Source organism: Lampetra fluviatilis, chromosome 8 (genome assembly GCF_964198595.1).
Source record: "Lampetra fluviatilis chromosome 8, kcLamFluv1.1, whole genome shotgun sequence".
In the NCBI taxonomy this organism is placed as follows: domain Eukaryota; kingdom Metazoa; phylum Chordata; class Hyperoartia; order Petromyzontiformes; family Petromyzontidae; genus Lampetra; species Lampetra fluviatilis.
Genome location: NC_136282.1, coordinates 8,751,252 through 8,759,384, shown reverse-complemented (window position 1 = coordinate 8,759,384; position 8,133 = coordinate 8,751,252).

The following is an 8,133-nucleotide window of genomic DNA, read 5'->3' as shown; positions in this document are numbered from 1 at the left end:
GTCCACGCTTATGCCATACCTATTTATATTAAAGGCTTGCGTGCTGATTGCCAATTACCAATTAGACCAGTGCCTGGGAGTGAAATTACCTTGCGCCTTATCAATAACATTTATAATACAATTGTCCATTGGCTTGCACGTTTTTCGCATGCCCTACTGTCATGTAAATTAGTCTCGTTTACATTCATTCATGGAGGAGTGGTAGTGGGTACACTATACAGTAAACATGGAACGTTGGGCTAAAGTTCAATCAATATTGGCCCAATGGATCCCACCACTTGCCAATGTTGCATTTTTACTGGGTAATTGTGAGCCGTGTTAACGATGCACCCCATCCTCGGCGATTTTGTTTAGAATTTTAGGACCGCGATTCGAATGACGAATTTACTTTTTGTTTCTCTTTATTTTTGCGTTTCGTTTGTATCGTGTCTCGTTTATGAAGATGTGACGTTTGTAAGGTTTTGGTCATTACATTGGCCCGGGTGCATACATATTATCAAATCAATTGAACTAAATACGTTGCAGACATTGAAAAAGGTCCATTATAATAGACGGTTCTCCCACGTTATCTGGCGATACAAGAATCAATATTAATCAATGAACTGAGATGCATATCTAAACCTGCACTCGTTTTTTTTTCATATCGTTAGCGTAACTGCCCGCAGAAAGACAGTTTCTTTCACCAGGCTGTCAGGAGACTCAACTCCCTCCCTGCTCTACCATCACTCCCCCCCTCTGCCCACCCTCCCCCCTTTGCCCCCTGACCCCAACCCCCACACACACATTCACTCGTACATCCTGATCTCTGGACTGCACATTGCACTACATCGCACTACCACACCGGTTTAAATATCTTATTTCTTTAAATACTTTATTTAAATAATATTTTACATTTTATAATTCTTGACTGTTGTTTATTTTAAGTCTATTACATTTTTGATTATTTATCTTGTGTTGATCGCCGATTGTTTATTGTTTATTTATGTCTGTTAATTGTGATTCATTTTTTAATTGCTTGGTTGCACCGTGGGACCAAGAGAGAGGACTGTAATTTCATCTGTGTTGTATGTTATGCATGTAACACACTTGACAATAAAGTGACTTTTGACTTTGACTTTTTTTTTGAGAATGTCGGCACTTCATTTCAATAATTGGCTCTGCGCAGCTAAACTTAATTCCAAATACATTGTCTGCATTTCTTGCAGCTGACAGGACAGGTATTTAAAAAAAACCCGCATCGGTTACATTTAGCTCGTACCGACGTACGGGTAGAGTACTTATGATGGCACTCAATCATTGTAAAGGTGTCCAATGTGAGTCCATGGTGATAATATCGCATTGTGCTGATGACAATTATTTACAGAATCGCAATACTTGTTTGATGTTTCCCCCACAACGTTTTATTTTTATTTTATATTGGGATGCAAATAGCACGCAGAGCAGTTTAACACCTAGGCTTTCGCGACCGATATCATCCATACATTGACGCGATCTAACCCAAAAAAAACCTTTACGCGATCTAACCCAAAAACAACTTGTGAATAATATTTACGCGAGAAACCTCCCCCCCCCGTAATCCCCCCTCCCCCACCACCTGTATTATGAGCACGCAGAGGCGTTCGCCACGTGCGAAGAGAACAAATCGCGCACGAGGAGGAATTACAACTCAACACTGCCATCCGCTGAGCACCTTGCAGCCCCGAAGCCGACAAATAGATAATTTTCAACAACAACAGTGGTGGGCTCAATCCACCCGGAGCACCATAGTTGGTTCTTACGAAATCAATCGAGTTCAGAAAAAAAACACACATACACATAACCGCGTAAAATCGAAGGAGTGTAAAGGAACAGGTTGCATCGTGCGAATACGTTTTCGGTCGCGTTTCTAGGACATTGGTGCTGGCGATTCCTGCTTGGAGACATCGTCACCACCACCGCCGCCAACAACTTCTTGCAGGTTTTTTTTCCTTCTTCTTCTTTAAAGTTTCCACAAAATAATGGGAAAATTTGAAAATAAAAACCTCAGTTTAACACGTCGGCTTTCGCGACCAATATCATCTATAATGGAGGCTATTTTGGGGTTAGATCGCGTAAATAAATTAATGTGTAGTTAAAACCCGCCACCACCCGACACAGCCAACTAGAAAGGGTTGTCACGTAAACAAAACACGCTGGTGTGTGCTGTACTAGTGACGAAGCCACAACATTTGCAACTCAGATTGTAAACGTTGTGGCTTGGCTAGTGACGAATTGGCACGTTGTGTTTACGTGACAACCATTACTAGTTGGCTGTGTCGGGTGGTGGCGGGTTCTAACGACACATTCATATATAAATACGTGATCTAACCCCCCAGAAAAAAACTCTATTGTGAAACAGGACCCTGCGGGGTGGGCTGGTAGGAACGAATAACCAAATAATATAAACATAATGTATTATTACACTTGTTAAGCCAGGAAAGCCCCACTGAGTCAAAAGGTTTTTGTAGGGTCCTGCCAAGTGTTTGCAGTAGGGGTCGATGTTGATACACGGACGGACGGACGGACGATATAATCTATTGGTGGTCTGGTCCACTTCGTTCCTACCAGTATAAAGACCTCCCTCTCCAGTATGCGGTGTGCGACTGCGGTCATCCAGAACAGGGTGGTAATGAACGTTTTATAACGTTATATGACGTTATAGAACGTTCATTACCGCCCTGTTCTTCGCGGCGTGATGCGATGATCCAACTCCGCTGCTCCTGACGCTGTTAATTTTGGCTCACCCACCAACTCAATGTGAACTCGCAGTTGTCGCTCTGCGTCAATACACCAGCCGACACGAAAGAAAGAAGACCGCAGGCTGAGTGTCAAGTGCCTCGACGCGTGTTGGTCCATTGTTCGGCGTGAATAGAAGGGGCAGGAAGATGCAACTTTGCCTAAACTCCTCAACGTTTTCAAGCTGTGACGGGGAATTTTTTTTGGCACCAATTTTCACGGACGCCACTTTTTTCTTCTGCTGCTGCTGCTTACAGTAGTTTTTTTCGCTCGTCTGTCGAGGAGAAGGGCCAACTTTGCGTCGTTGGGATGAGTTGGACACCCCTCGTCTGCGATGCGGTTCGGTGTGCCACCTCCAGTGAAGCGAGCCCAGCATTCTGACGGCAAAGTCGCACGCAGCCTCGAGGCTTGGCAAGAAGTAAGCGCGCAAAGCAATGCCAACATGGTTATACGCGTCCAGTGCTTATATTGTACAGCTGTGTTTGTTGACGACACAAGGAGAATGCAATGCTGTTAATGTTATCACGGTTTATCATATCGTTAGATTATAATGTCACCCTCGTTGGGAATGTTGATATGGAATTTGAAAATAAAACGTTACCTTTATCAAAGTGTAATGTGAGGATATATCCGGGTGATTGATGGATCACACCTCGTTACGATGATTGGCTCTACCGGTCCTGGCCCATAGCCAATGGGGGAAGTCTAGGGGCGTGGCCCTGACGTAATGGGAAGGTGACATCTGTAAGTAGAGGATTGGATCTGCTGGCGTTAGCCACAGCCAATGGGGGGACGAGTCAGGGGCGCAGTCCTGGGATGTACGATGGAGTCTAGAAGATTCCCTGGAGGTTAACTAGGATTGGTGGAAAGGTACCACGTGACCCTGGTATTAAGAGGGGTGGAGACGGACAACACGTGGTCAGATCTGGAACGAACGGAGGGTGAGGCCACGCTGGAGCGGGGTCCAGGCTGCCGCGTGGCCACGCGTGTCTCTCTCTCTCCCTCTCACGCTGTCTGTTAGCAGCGTGAAGGAGTAAGACAGAAGTGTTGTGAACGAAAGACAAATAAAGACCGGATTCCAGAAGTCGCTTCCACGACCTTTATTACAAAAGCATCCCCCATTCCCTCCCCAGAGTGTACTTTATCATCCTCCTCGGCCTCCCAAGCGAGCAGGATGTGTACGTCAAAACTATTGACGCAATATATTGATAGGATAATAAACGAAACTATATATAGTTTCACCAGTTAAGGCCCACTGGGCAACTTAGCTATTTTTCCGAAGCGACCTGGCCACAAACGTTGCCACAACAAAGTTGCTTATCACCATGTGGGAAAATGTTTATAGCAGCCAAATTACTCTTAAATGCGCGACGTTGATTCTAAATCGTGGAGGGAGACACAATCTACGTGACCACGGGGCAGTTCCAACATCTCGTCATCACCGTGATGGAGGAACGGACAATGTTACTGCAAGTCATTGCGGAAAAACTAAGCGGACTAAAGGTAATCAACGAGGAAGAGACTCCATGGAAATGCTTGCTTGAGATGGGCAAGGCCGCCAACTGACCGAACGGTTCCCCAAGTCGCACATGCCTACTCGGTAGTTTGTTTTATCTCACATTCCGTATTATTCAATGCAGTTGTTCGATATAAGTGTAGTGAGTCCAACTGAGTCGCAGACGTTATCTTGGGAGCAACACTATTTATTCCGCATTAACAGGTAACACAATACAATCTACACTCGGGTCTCGAATGCCCATCTAAACACGCTACGGCAGAACTAGACACGGTTCGCTATCCCGGTCCGGACCACAAACGGGGTCCCAGACCGCGTGGCTAGAGGCTTCTTCTCCCTGACGTGGATCTTCGTAACACCAGCACACGAAGAACCCCGAGCTCCTCACGGAGCCCTCGTTATATGCTCCCAGGCTGGGGCTGGCTCCGCCCTTAGCCCCGCCCACCTTCCAGGCCTCTCGAGCTCCTTCTCGAAGGTTCCCGAGAGCTCTTTTGGACCACGTGACCGCCCCACGGCCCCATCCACCGGTGGCCCCCCCCTCCAATATCGTCCAGTCACGTGACAGAAAGTCAACCAGCGTATCATGTCCCAAGGTAACCCTGGCTGGCTAAAGCTCCCTCTCGATCCCTCACCAGGAGCCCACACCGCACACTTCTCGCGGTGCCTCCTTGATAACGAGCGCTCACCCAAACCCCGCTAGGGTTGGTACTGCATCCCGTAACCCGGGCTGCCCGTAATGACAACACATTACCCTGCCGTGGCTTCGCAAGCCCCGGCACCATACAGTGACAAGTACAGTCACTACATCAGTATAACGTAATTGTGTGTAAGTGAAAATAATATTTGTCGTTAATGGTAACCGTTGTATGGAAAAATAAAAATAGATTTGACCCTTTCTGGCAATAAGACAGGTGTTAAGATGTTCAAACACCAAAAGGAAACTGTTTGCAAGGAATCATGTCTGCATTAACCACACACGATACTTGTGGTGAACATGCAAGCAAAAACATGCTCTCAAAGCACTGGTCTACAATCTTTTAGACGTGGTCTGCTTCAGAGATGAAATCTGCTATTTATTATGAATTTTGGATGTGCTGAATTCAAATATGACAATTAAAACAACTGATTGGCTACTGTGTGATGCCGCTGCCGCGAAGCCGCTCGGCGGGCGCCCCATCTACAACCTCGCCACCACCAAGCGACGGGGCCGACCCGCTTCCCCCTCACCGCCCCCCACATAAACACACCCTCACACATTTTCCCACCTAGAGCTCCGAGGGGAGGTCTCCTGGCCGGCAGGTTTTTACCCGAAAGCCCTCATTGGGATAATCTTCACGGTTTCCTGCGGCCAGGGAATTGAGCGACCTCCCCCGATGCTGGTTCGCACCGCGGCGCTGTGACCCGGGTTGAGATTGTATGGTCACGGCGAGGGCTGTCCAGCCACCACGGTTGAAACGCACCCCCCCACACACACGTATCGACAAGGCAGGCAGGGGTCCGCAATCCACAAACGGACGGCGGGAAAACGGGATCCCGCCCACTGTTCGACTAGACGACGCAATACACAAGCGAACGGCGGGAAAACGGGGCCCCGCCCACTGATCGATGAGACGACGTAATCCGTCGCGCTAACCAGATTTGAACCGCCCGAAGCCAGCGAGAGGACAGGTGAAGCGCTCTGATTGGCCAGAGGAGCGGCACCCCCTGTGAGGTGAGGGGGATAAAGAGAGCGATGAAGGAGGCATAGGGAACTTCTTCTCCAGTCAGCTCCCGTGCTGTCAACTCCGGAATCCAGCGACGCGAACGTCCGTGAGACGTGTCGACGCGCTGCGAGGACAAGCCAACAGGAGCGTCTAACTGTGAGTGAGAGAGAGAGAGTGGTGAGACTTAGTATAAAAACCAATCCTCTTAGAGCCTATCGAATTAGATAAATCGGGTACAGACCCTTGGGCAATAGTGTAGGCCTGCCTTGTCGATCCTCAATGACTCAATAGTGACTCACGGTACGACGGTAATAAATCATTAATAACTAATCGTAGCCTCATGTGGTTTCGACGAGAGTGTGAACGCGCGCGGTGCTGTGTGTACGTACGCTCACAGCGTGTGAGTGCTGCGCGGGGCTGTGTGAGGGGAAGAGTGTGGCGTTTGATTGAGGGAGAGGCAACGCCGTGTTAACAGGCGTACGGGAGCCGGCGACGAGCCATGCCCCTCTCGCGAACCCGAGGTGCGGGGACCCAGGGAGGAGAACCGTCAGACGACAGTCCTTGCCCCGTGAGCGATGAGCCCAGCGGCAGAAGGGGCGGTTCGCACAGCAGCGAGGGATCGGAGAGCGGTGGGACCCCTGCAGTCAGAACACAGCAGGGAGAGATCTCGGGGGCCAGCGACCCCGACAACTGTTCCTAAGATAGATTCGAAGCTTTCGTGACTGCAGGAATTACTTTGTGGTTCTTTGGATAAAGTCACGTAGAAAATAAAATCAAATAATAATAGAATACGACGTTTCGGTTGTAATACAAGCAACCATCATTGTTCTGCCTCACGGCAGGAGTTTTGCCTCACGGCAGATGGGGGGGGGGGGGGCGTATGTACACAGGAATTTCCTGTTTTTGATGCTAATCTTGGTCACGTGACCAGGAAGTTGTGATTTAAGATTCCCGCTCAACCACGCGGGCGTCGGCCATTACACACATAATTCAAGATGGCGGCACACATCGCGTCCCAGTGAAGCCAGCCGCAATTGTCCATTGTGGGACTTTAAGAAGCATTGTCTGTAAGTTTGTTTATGTTCTTATCATATTGGCAATGCTGTTATAACGTTAGAATGACCGTTATAATGATGTAAATGCCTTTATAATGCTGTTAAATTGTTATGATAAAAACGAGGCCTAGTTAACAACGAAGCCTGCTATTTTCCTTATGGTGAATGTTACTTGTAATTTAATTTAAGTCGAGTCAAACTTGTACCCAAGTAACTATATTGCGATCCTGAGAGCAAGGATGACGAAATATCTCATCCACAATTTAGTGTTATGTATAATACTGTACATTTGGGGTGCAGTGTGATGAATACACGATGCGCCTTTATGTAACACAGCAGCTTATGCTCTTGTATAGTTATTCAGTGGTAATGTAGGGGCCTGGTCTATCCAGGATCTATTGTTTAGAAACATGTTATCTAAGACAATGTTATGATGCTGTGGTGTTCATTCATTGTGTTGGTGTTTCCGGGTATTAACAGATGCTGTATCTGTGCTGTTTTCTTACCAGTTTTACCTTGTTAAATTCAATAAATGACGTTTGGAGTCCGACGTTCATCCTGGCTCTGAGGGTTTATTGGACGTGAGGTTAACTACTCAGCTAGCGGTGCAACGCAGCGCACAGCGAGGCCGAGACAATCATCAGGTAAGAATTAATGATAAAACACAGACACGGAAACAACATAGGCAGACACACATGAAGAGAGAGACACACACAAAGACACACCGAGCGAGACATACACCAAGACAAACAGAAGGACAACGAATCTATGCCGAGGCCTTAAATAGAGAGAGGGGGGAGGGGCCGGGCAGAGAAAGGACTGGGGAGGCGGACAATCAAGGGGACCAGCGGCCAAACGAGGGGACAAGGAGGGAGCAGTGTGGAATTCCGGACCATGCGCGGTTGTGCTGTGTGGTTGCGCACGCGCCCATATGCTCGGAGGGAGCAGGTGTTGGGTTGCTGATGCGCAATGAGTATGGCGACTATGGTTTTGGATAATTATTCTTTTTGGGGTTTTGTGTTTTTGATGGTGTTGATGTTCTTCAGTTGTGGGAGTTGCTCTGCCTGTCCACCCAGTTGCATGGCTGTGTATCAGCCGGGATGGC